This window comes from Hesperophylax consimilis, chromosome 27, assembly GCF_061612785.1.
Source record: "Hesperophylax consimilis isolate HC1 chromosome 27, BYU_Hcon_1.0, whole genome shotgun sequence".
Lineage (NCBI taxonomy): Eukaryota > Metazoa > Arthropoda > Insecta > Trichoptera > Limnephilidae > Hesperophylax > Hesperophylax consimilis.
Window position 1 is genome coordinate 442957 of NC_142862.1, and position 12570 is coordinate 455526.

The following is a 12570-nucleotide window of genomic DNA, read 5'->3' on the forward strand; positions in this document are numbered from 1 at the left end:
TTTATTTCTAAAATGGTTTCTATAATAATATGCATTTTTTAAATTTAAGTTTTACCATAATAATTTCCTATTCCGTTGTATTGTATTATTGTTATTCTTACATAAATAATCATGTACGACTACTAGGGTGTCCCAGGACATAAGGAAGAATTTTTTTTCATGAATTTAAATATGCATACCCTATTATTTTATTCCATTTGATTCCAATAACTCATATAATAAATATTATTTTGATTAAACACCGGCAACCCGTGCCGACTTGATGCCAAACATATGGTACAGAGTTAATATGGAAGGATTTTCAACTTTCATTTTTGTCGGATAAATAAAATTTAAAAATGCAAAAATGTTCAATTATGTAGTATTTTATATTTAAAAATGGTTTATTGATTACATTTTTCTTCATAGTTTGTTTTTTACAGTCAGGATAAATCTTCCGGTGTTCCTAAACGCATCGTAACAAAAAATATTTTTATTCCTCTTCGACCGTGAGATTAAGCCATGAAAATCTTGCATTGACTTAACAGTTCTTTCAGCTGTATCATTCACTACCCTCAGCGGCGACACCTTCTTTCTGACTTCTTGATACGAAGCATTATTTGACCACATCGTAGGGAATTCGTTAAGAAAACTGGCATCTGTTTTCAGACGATCTAACAAATACTTGCTCTTGACTGAAATGAAGTCGTAAATATTTTTCTCTGAAACAAAAGTCACTAAATTATGATATGAATAAAAACCTCAATACAAAACATAATTTAAACTACTTAATAAACTTACCATACAATTTACCATCAAGATCTTCCTTCGATGGGATGTAACGTTTGTCATGGGTTGATAAATTATTTTTTTTTATATTTCGAGCATTTTTATTTTAGTTGTTTGATTCACAGCGTCGTCAAACAGCGATGAAATAGATCTTTCATCGGTCAAATACCATAACTGCTTACTGAACAGAAATAAAGCTGCCATTGAGATGTTTTCATCAATTTTTTCTTAAGCCTTCATCGATTTCAAAAAGCACAAATCCTGGTAAGGTGCTTTAACTACTATAATACATTGTAACCATGGCTTGACATAGGATGTTACTATGAACAGGCAAACGTCTAAAAGTGCCGCCTTATCCTTACCGGTAATTTTAAATTGCGCACAAATTAATGATATTTTCAAGGAATAAAGCGCCTTTGCCATCCATCGAGCACCTGGAGGCCGAATCTTAAATTTCCTCGCTGTATCTCCTCCTAAAACTATCACATAGAGCTCTAAAAACTCTCAATGGTCATCTACAAGAATTTTTGTTGTCAGTGCAGTATGGTAAAAGTCAAGCAAATCATCGATTTCGGAAGCGGTTAGGTGCAATGTGAGATTTTCTCTGTAGCACTGAATTTTATCGGGATCAACATTTTTACAGTTATCTCGATCCTTTTTGAAGAGTGGTATGTCAGGGCTTGTAGTCACTTGACTGATTTTTACTTCAAACACAGCTTTCAATACAAACTATGGCTATATTTGGTATGTATTGACAGTTAAATTCACTTTCCGGATATTGTAGAGCAAAACTTCAAGAACTTGTCCATTAGATGGCAGTTTAGAACCCGATATTTGGTGTTTTACGACTCCTATTAAAAATATACTCTTTTTAGAAGTGCGTAAATCTAACAACATCTTGCCTGAACGAGTGATTTTCGTTTACTAACAAAATAGCAAGTTACTACAAGCTCATCAACACGTTTGCTCGCTGGCGTCTTAATGTACAAGTACTGACATCTTTCGATGCAAGTCGGCACGGGTTGCAGTTGTCCAAAGTAAACGAAATTTTTTAATAAGTGTTTTGTCATTATTAAAACAAAATGGGTATTGAGGGTATGCGTTCAAAAATAACAACTTTAATTTTTTTGGGACACCCTAACGACTACCCTAATACGGGCACGAGCCTAGTATGGTGGTTGAGAAAATCACAAAAATTGTAGTTTGAAAAAAAAAAAAATATATATCTTTTACTTTGCAACATTGTACCTATATTCTTTCTTCCCGTATGTTCCCGTGTCCATAATCCATATCTTAATACTTCTTTTGAATTCGGTTATTTTTTAAAGAATTTTATTGCAAGATTAAATAGTTTTATATTGAAATGTCGCAAATTTCTTTGCCCAAAAGTAGTTTTAAATGTGACAATTATATAATAACTAGTGCAGGACGATATTGTCTGTATCTTCCATTCCGGAAAGTGCCAAAGATATACTATATATTATTTTAAAAGAGTAATTTGTGAAATAACACAAATAAATCAAACAAAGTTTTCTTGCGGGCGCCGGGATTTGAACCCGCAACATCCAGCTTGCTAGTCGAGAGCCTTACCCCTCGACCACCGAGGCTGTCAAAGGTAGACATACAATCGAAATTAGGATGTTTGATGATTCTAAGCATGGATTAATTTTATTTTGCGTGGTAGTATATTGAAAGTACGAGTATCGCGTACACTCGTGTGTAAATCTTCGTTATTCTATGAATGTACGAGTATTCTACTGTTTAATTTACTTGAGTGCTTGATTTCGAATCCGCAACCTCCGGGGCTCAGGGCCAAGGATCTTGCCGCTCTTCCGCGGAGGTCATCGAAATAAAGTTAGCTTAATAACATAAATACCTTTAATTCACTTTGTACAACATGTGAAGGTCATAAGAACTAGCAACATAAAGGTCAGCGATTTTGTCATTATTTGTTTCGAAACCAAATTTGAATCTAAACCTTTTTTCTTTCTCCTTTTGTTATGTTTAGCATGATTCGTAGACCTCCGCGGTAGAGAGGTAAACTATGAACCCAGAGGTTGCGGGTTTAAAACTTTGTGCAATCTTTCAGCGAAAGGTAAAAAAATATGCTTCATGGGGTGGTTTTTCGAAATCTCGTGTTTTGAAGTCAAGTGTAAAACTGAAGATTTGTATGAAAACAAAAAAAGCGCAATCTGTAAGTCAATCTTTATGTTATTATAGTGTTTAAATATGATTTCGAGCATATGGGCGCCGTGGCTGGCTCGATTAAAGCAAATTCTGGATATCTAATTTTCGAGCAACTGGATGTTCCACTTTTTACTTCCAACTGACCTCCAACGCTCTAATCTACCGAATCCGGAAACACATTTCGAAGAGATATCAGTACGCAATAGCACCTCTAATTGTATATCTCTGTGTTAAAATAAAAGCACCGTGGTTTAGACAATAATATTTGTGTATTTCCCTTTGAATTCAGAAGATCTAACATTTAAAGAGAAATAACTTAATGTGATTGAAATGACATCCCTTAGGCGTACGTGTTGCGAACCCGTATAGGTAAATGTAATTGCAAGATTGATAAATTGATGCTTAGATGGTTTGTACATGAAGAGCGGATGTACGGTGAAAGGCGTGTCAGGATCAAGTATCTTATATTACGCGCAAGCGGATACTATCACGTATGTTACAACATACTCAATCGGAAATGTTATAGTCCCATTGGATTCTGACAGTCGGGAGAAGTTGGGACTCTTGTGTGATGTTGTGAAAAATATCTAAAAATAATCAAATCGGGTCAAAACGAGAGTCTGAATAATGTCAATGTGGACGAAGCAAGGAATTGTCTAGCATCTCTGAAAATCCCTGCAGCAAATATAGCATGAATATTAGTTAGTTAAGCTAGGTTTGATTAGGTACGTCTTTTAAAAACTTACTCCAATTAATTTCCAATATATAATATGGATTCTGTTTCTAATGTTCTAGATCAGAGGCTCCCAACCTTTTTGGGCCCGTTGCCCACTTTTCAAGTATATTTTTCTTCAACGACCCCCCTTCCTCCCATTCAAAGAACATGTCGTCGCGTACTCTTATCAAACGGAACCTATTCTGAACATCAATCTAAGCGCGGATAAAGAAAACGTCGCAGGCGAAAATTTTACGATGTCTAAAGACAAACCAATAAATGCTGTAGATTCTTGTCGTTTGATGAGTTTTTTTTTCTTCTTTTATTCAGTATATTTCAGCACGGTTACCCAGCACGAAGCACTCGGTCTTGGCACACACTCCTTGCCTCATTCACATTTATACATCGTCTCGTACATACTCTTCTATTACACCTTACATTTACATAGGTTTATATACAAAATTATCGATAGTTTTTTTTAATGTTTTACTCATTTAGTTATTTACAATCTCGTGGACTATATTATTCTGACCTTATTGATATGATTCTCTGAAAAGATGAGTTTGTCGAGTCCGTGAGTATTTCCAAAACTTAGTAGGTGGATGGTGCTAGCTTCTATATCTTAATATATTGCTTAGGTTGGGAATCACTGTTTACTATTCGAAGTTGATAAAATCTTTTCAAGCTAATTAAGTAATAATATTGGACGAATAATGTGTGTCGCCGGTTGTGAGTGCTATTTCATTTAATTTACATTATTATTATCAATTAACACAGCCTGGTCCTAAACTTTTTTCACGTTTTTCGAAATTTGCAAAAATCATACTTTTATAAAAAAAACTTTTTCTTCACTGGATTTGAAAATTCCATCTATCAACCAACGTATTATAAACAACTTACTCCATTTTCAACTCAAGTTATGCATAATTCTGATTAATAATAGCTAGTTTTTTTCTGATGTGCGTTTGTGCTGTCAACTCCCATAACAAAGATAAGAAAATAAGACAAATTAGTTTTTTTCCACACTTACACAGCGCGCTATTAAAATTCCGCGATAAAAATCCACCAGCCCTTATTAATCCTGCCCGAGAACTAGTCATAAATAATTCCCATACGTGCGTTATGAATTCAGCGACTATGGGACTGTATTTTCTAAGAAAAAATCATACAACACATACTAGTGGCGCATCATCGATAAAATGTGTGAACTTTGACGAATGATTGTTGACAAACGCCACCATACGAGATGTTTTAAGTCAATACTGTATAGCTAGACAGCTCTATCTATTTATTTATTTCATTTCAACAAGCATAATAGAAATGACAATGTATGTGGAATGCATAGTAGGTACTATAAATCACATATCTTTATGCTGTTACCTATCCAAGGAAGAACCGTGAATACTTATTTACTTCAAGATCTGTAGATCTAGGTAAGAGGTGTATCTGTAGTGTGATATTTTGTCTACTTAGCCAGAATCGCTGTTTACATATATTAATCATGATAACGCCAAATGTGATACATATATATACGTGCCGGATGCGCAGCGACTGTAAGATTTGCTTTCACCAAATGTAAAACGCATCCCTGGATGCGCAGCGACTATGAAATTTGCTTGCACCAAATGTAAAACACATGCCCGTATGCTCAGCGACTATGAGGTTTGCTTGCACCAAATTTGTACGGAATTACGTTTTGCAAAATCGATAGACTTTCCTGTGATTATCTTGTTTAAAGTTGTTATTAAAATAAGTTAATTAGGTACGGAAGATGTTACCTTTTCGATTTTCATATTTAAAACTACTTTTTATAACCTTCGACATTAGATTCTTTCTTCTAACACAGCAAACTTATTTTGTGGCACCATTTTAATTGAAATTAATTTCAATTAGATTCTTTAGCCACAGACTCCTTAAATGATCGCCAAATAGTATCTTGTTGCTAGGTCGCTAATCTCTGGTGCACTGATATGGTGAAATTCCCGTAGGCGTGGGAAAGAATATATACAATTATGCAAAACAACATATATGATCTAGATGAGGTAATTTTATTTCATCCTTCTTTAATCTCTGATTGAACTACCAATGAGATAGACCACGAACCGCCACTAATGCCTAGTAAAGAGGTCTGTACTATTTATCTTATGATTTATAACCGCCACTGATGCTCTGTACCATGCGAGTATATCTTGGGATTTATAACCTCTTAGAAAAAATGTTTTTTTTTTTATCACAATACATCTATTTTTAACAATATGTAGGACCATTTTTGCTTTGACTATAGATTGAACCTTCCCTCCCAGGGATGGTGTCAACCGCGCTAACAACGAATGAGTGATGAAGAAAGAAAGAGGTGTAAGGAGAATGTATGACTTGAAATTGAATGGTAGAAGTCGAGGACGGCCGAGGAAGATATGCCACGATCAAGTAAAACGAATACTTATTACAATATAACAATATTATCTCCACCATAAAAGTACACCCGTTTTTCGGGTAGGTATACTAGAATTTACAATATCAAAACTTTACTCCAAAATTCATATCCGAGCGAGGCCGGTAAAAATCAGCTAGTCACGTATAAAACTGATAAAAATAGTATATTTTCTGCACACTCGATACTTTGATCTATAATTCTATAAAATTAGCATATTTGAATTTAAAGGATTTTGATCCGAAACACGAGCGTCAGCCCATTAGATGGTGTTCAGTGTTCACCATTAGATTGCCATTAGTTTGCCATTAATAATTATCAACCATCGCGCTGTTCAAAGGTTTTGTAACAGTTTTGTGGCAGAACTCGATTAAGGAGGTTTCGGTCGCATCATCACTTGTGTGTCTCCGACGGGGTAGGCGGATAGAACTCTTCTCAATAGGGTGAGCCATCCTTTGTCATATTGTTTCAATGTGTACCAGTGACAGTGACTTGCCGTGACTTTTAAATTCATTGTTTTTTCAAATCGACTTTTTTTATCGAAAAAAAATATTCCATAAAACAAATTTGAATAACGGCTTTTCTGGATGGATATTTTACTGAATTAGTGGTATTTTTTAAATCCTGGATGTTCCCGATTCGATTCCCTCCGAAGTGAAATTAATTGTTTTTCGCCTATAAAGGTCGCGACACGGTCCTGTTACGTACATATTTTTAGTTTATTTGTTGAATTCCGGATGTTCCTGATTCTAATCCTTCCGACGTCAAATAATGATTTTGAATATTTCTGTAACTGAGATCTCCTTCTCTCTTTCTGTTACATGACAATTTTATGAGAAAGAAGAATATCAGTGTTAGTCCGTGTGTTGTAATTTATGGAATCGGGATGTTCCTGGTTCGATTCCCTCCGAAGTGGAATAAATTGTTTTTTTTTGTTGGAAAATTATTGCATTCAAAAAAATTATTGTTTTTTTGTTTGTTAGTTTAGGGTAGATTATCTTTTTTTTACTAATAGTCGGTATTTCATATAGACTAGAAACTCATAATTTTTAAAATATGTGAAATTTTGAATGTGTTTAGTGTATTTCTGTGTATATTTTTCATGTGTAATTTTATCCTTTTGTAATTATCGATGTGTAATTTCATCGCGTAATTGTTTGCATCACTCTCTTTCGTATTCTAACACTAGTTCTCCGTGTTTGTCAGTTTCCGACGGTACCGGCATCGCGACGCTAAATCAACCTAACCTCACATTTCGCCACGTAAGTATCATTTTATTTTCTCCTCATCGGTGGCGGTGGAATGACGACTGGTATTAGATTTTAAAAAGCGTTAATACTCTTAGTATTGCCCTGGTGAAAGAGCGCTATTCAGAATGTATAACGTTGCTTGAACGTTACGAAATTGGCGGTCCGTGTGTTATGACTCCCCTTAACAAACGGATTACAATATTTGGAGCATAAACGTCAGTTAGGAATGTTTTCCTTACTCAACACTTACTGGTATTCCAACAGAAGATGCTTTGAAGAACTTACGTTATTGAATTCTTCGCCATCGGTAGACAATCGGGAAACGTAGTTGAAATTTTCCATAGGAGAGCAGGTCCTTTCTTCTCCTCGTTCTTGTGTTTATTTTTGTCTTATATTTAATTTAGTCATAATATTTGATATTTTGTAATTATCCAGATAGCATTTTACTTTTTTACAGCTACTATAACAATATATTATCTATTTTTATGTATAAATAAAATGTAATGTCTTCGTTTTTTCCAAATCTTCAATCTCTGAAAGTTCTTGACCGATCGCTTTGATTTTTTGATATTATACATATAGATGTTTTTTTGTATTTCTTGGGCATTAACTGTGTAACAATTTCTAGACGTTTTTGTTTTATTGAATTTTATTCTTCAATTTACAAACTCAATAAAACTGTTTTTCTTCACTGTTTCTCCACTGCACAGACAGACTTCGGGGGCCACAGCTAGAATGTATTGAAATTAGAATTTCGCAACTTTGAGACATAACCCAAGATAATAGAATTCTATAATCTGAGGACAAAACCCTTGAAAGGTTATTATTTAATTAAGGTAAGCCTAATCATCTAGTGATGACCCAAGGGAGACATTATGTCCTTTGAAATATACCACACCATATCGTCACCTCAGTTGGACAAGGTTCTAACTGACATTATGACCTTTGAAATATACGACAACCTTTGCTCAGAGACACCATATCGACACCTTAGTTGGACAAGGTTCTAACTGACATTATGACCTTTGAAATATACGACAACCTTTGCTCAGAGACACCATATCGACACCTTAGTTGGACAAGGTTCTAACTGACATTATGACCTTTGAAATATACGACAACCTTTGCTCAGAGACACCATATCGACACCTTAGTTGGAAAAGGTTCTAACTGACATTATGACCTTTGAAATATACGACAACCTTTGCTCAGAGACACCATATCGACACCTTAGTTGGACAAGGTTCTAACTGACATTATGACCTTTGAAATATACGACAACATTTGCTCAGAGACACCATATCGACACCTTAGTTGGACAAGGTTCTAACTGACATTATGACCTTTAAAATATACGACAACCTTTGCTCAGAGACACCATATCGTCACCTCAGTTGGACAAGGTTCTAACTGACATTATGACCTTTGAAATATACGACAACCTTTGCTCAGAGACACCATATCGTCACCTCAGTTGGACAAGGTTCTAACTGACATTATGACCTTTAAAATATATGACAACCTTTGCTCAGAGACACCATATCGTCACATCAGTTGGACAAGGTTCTAACTGACATTATGAACTTTGAAATATACGACAACCTTTGCTCAGAGACACCATATCGTCACCTCAGTTGGACAAGGTTCTAACTGACATTATGACCTTTGAATTCAAAATCATTCCTTTTGCTCATTTCTATAACCAAAATGAATTTCATATAGGTATTTGTATTATCAAGTTCTAACATCAATTTTAAATAAATATCCGTGCTATTTAAATATTTTTCACAAAATTCAACCTCAAAATCTGAAATCGTCCTTTGCAAAGTTTGACCCCTCTTAACTCAAAACAAGGTAAAGTGAAGTTAGAACCCTGTTGAACTCAGGTGAATTTAAATATAGCACCTCACGCATACAACAAACTGCCACTACAGACCGTAGCAATAACTAATATGTATTCCTTTAACAAAACATCACTGAATGACTAATGAGAAAAGATCACAAGGAAGGAAATTGAAGACCTTGTAAAATAGAACTTGTTTTTCTTTATCATTGCTGATAGTACTGTATTGCATTGTCATTTTATCATTGCTAATAGTACTGTCTTGCATAGTCATTTTATCATTGCTAATAGTACTGTTTTGCATTCTCATTTTATCATTTCTAATAGTACCGTCTTTCATTGTCATTTTATCATTGCTAATAGTACTGTCTTGTATTGTCATTTTATCATTGCTAATAGTACTGTTTTGCATTATCATTTTATGATTGCTAATAGTACTATCTTGCATTGTCACTTTGTCATTGCTAATAGTACTGTCTTGCATTCTCATTTTATCATTTCTAATAGTACCGTCTTGCATTGTCATTTTATCATTGCTAATAGTACTGTCTTGTATTGTCATTTTATCATTGCTAATAGTACTATCTTGCATTGTCACTTTGTCATTGCTAATAGTACTGTCTTGCATTGTCATTTTATCATTGCTAATAGTACTGTCTTGTATTTCATTTTTTCATTGCTAATAGTACTGTCTTGTATTGTCATTTTATCATTGCTAATAGTACTATCTTGCATTGTCACTTTATCATTGCTAATAGTAGATACTGTCTTGCATTGTCATTTTGTATTATTGTATTTCGATTCACAACTGCTGACCCTGTACAAATCGCAAGTGCGCCCTACTGTCGAATTTGGCAGCCATCTCTGGTCCGGAGCCCCAAAATACCTGAAAAAACCCTCGACTCTGTGCAGAAACGGGCGGTCCGTTTGATACTCGTAGATTCCCCAATCTTAACAAACGGACTGCAATCTTTAGAGCACAGGCGTCAGGTAGGTATGCTGTCCTTGTTCTATCGGTATTACAATGGAAGATGCTCTGAGGAACTAGCGTCATTGATCCCTTCGGCACCGGTGCGTAGTCGGGATACACGCCAAACGCGCGCCCAACATTTGTACACGGTTGACATTTGTCACATGAGAACGGGTCGCTTCTACGATTCGTTCTTAAGTTCAACAGCTCGGCTGTGGAACGAACTGCCGGCCTCTGTGTTTCCTCCCTCCTACAACATGGGACTCTTCAAGACCTATGTTCACTCCTTCCTCTCCACAAAAAGACCCTCCACACAGCATCCCCAAAGATGACATAGGCCCTGAGGGAAATTATTTTCTTCAGGGCCTCCTGTGTGGAGTTGATATAAAAAATATATAAAAAAATTACCTAATCGTCGACTTTTTTTTTTTTTTTTTCTTTATTCATGAAATATTAATGTGTACAGTTTTTACATGCTTTTCGACTACCACACTAGACACACGCCCGTATTATGGTAGTCGAATCGAATTAACCACTTATTAACCATATGTCTAAAAGTATACTGTTTTTCTTCTTCTTTTTCACACTAAATACTTTATTAATTTGTCTCATTCAATATTTATCTAAATTTAACATTTTCTAAATCTGCCAGTAACATAGCGATGAAATATTTCGACTGTAGGTACATTTCTGTCGCCTCTGTAGTTAATGTAAAGCATACAATTAAATTGTAAACAATATTAATTACGGTAACAACTAATATTGTTTTACATATCTGTCCAGTAGCTTAACACGCCATAACACTATAATAACTAATATTGTTGGTCTCTTTTTTTTGTATGAAAGTGTAAATATTATATTTCAATAAACGCGGCACAAACTGAAAATAAAATTGTCATTTTCAACAGGGAGTTTTTATTTTTTTATTTTATTTTTTATTCTTTATTTTGGCTTTCACCCATTAAGAGTGATCTTGGCCATACATTACAACATTTTTCTTATTAATAAATACAACAAATTACAGGATAAAATTGACATGATTGACAAAACAACATTGATAAAACAACATAACATAACATAACGTAACATAAATAAACCAAACATAACATAAACATAACATAAATATAACATAACATAAACATAACATAAGCATAACATAACATAAACATAACATACTTACAGTGGGTTGCCATATTAATAGGGACACTTACGGAAAATGTGTTTTTCATACTTTGTGTTCATAAAACAAAGATGTTTATAATTTTAGGTGCGGTTATTATTATTTGTTAACAAGGACATTGAATTTTGAAAATTATATACACCGTATTTGTCCTTAATCTGCGATTATTTTTATTTTTTATTATTTTTAAACATTATCGACCAAAAAGTTAATATTTCGTAATTTCGCCTTTAGCCGCAATAACAGCTTGTACACGCCGTGGTATACTCTCAATGTACAATTTTGCTGTAATCTTTAGTTCAGGAGAATGATGCCACACCCGGATGAGGGTTTCGATGAGCTGCTGCTTCGTTTTGACCACATCCTTGGCAATCTCCCTCTTGGTGAGCTCTTACAGGATTTCAATAGGGTTCATGTTAGTGGAATTCCCCGGCAAAGGTAAAACTGGCACATTTTTTTCAGCCAGAAGTGCACTGACAGTCCTAGCTTTATGACAGGGTGCAGAGTTGTGCATATAAACGTATTCCTGGCCACCAGGGAACCATTCTCCGACTTGAGGCAGTAATCGATTTTCCAGTATTTGTCTGTACTGATCCTGCCTCATAGTCTCTTGCACGATGTGGAGGCGCCCCATCCATTTGGAAGAGATGACTGACCACACCATGATACTGGTAGGGTGTTTGATCGTCTCAACAAGGCAGTCCGGATGAAATTTCTCTCCTGGGCGTCGTCGAACGAACGATGATTTATCCAACAAAATTTGGAATATGGACTCGTCGGAGAAGCACACCTAAAAAAAGGCCATAATCAAACTAATGGAATTTTTTTAAGTTTGATAACCACAAAATTGTTAATTACCATATTCCAGTTCTCTATAGTCATGTTTTGGTGTGCGTTGGCCCATTCCAGTAGTTTTTTCCTCATATCTACAGTGAGGCGAGGTTTTTTAGCTGGCCGATGAACAATGAGGTTCTCCTCAGCCAATATCCTTTGGACTCTCCTTTGGGAGACTTCGATATCATCTTTTTTGATCATCAAGGTTAGACGAGCCACACTCTTTTTGCGGTTTTGGAGACAGACGTCTTTGATTTTGCGGTCAGTACGAGGTGTAGTGATTCGTTTTCTGCCACATTTCCCATTGTGATTCAATTCAAGGGGCAGGTTTTGATTGATTTTCTAATTTATCCTGTTAACCACAGACTTTGAAATACCTTTAATGGTTGCTA

At 35.1% G+C, this 12570-nt stretch overlaps 1 protein-coding gene across 2 annotated transcripts in view; it reads left to right on the plus strand.

Moving 5' to 3' along the window:
• LOC149410433 (tRNA-specific adenosine-34 deaminase regulatory subunit adat3) overlaps positions 1-12570 on the plus strand; it is a 75929-nt gene that overhangs the window by 43922 nt on the left and 19437 nt on the right. The window contains exon 2 of one of the 2 annotated variants that reach the window (XM_089647824.1): positions 7308-7363. The exons of the other annotated variant lie outside the window; for it this stretch is intronic. The gene's annotated coding sequence lies outside the window, so the exon portion shown is untranslated. The remainder of the gene's footprint in view (positions 1-7307; positions 7364-12570) is intronic. 2 annotated transcript variants of the gene reach the window in all.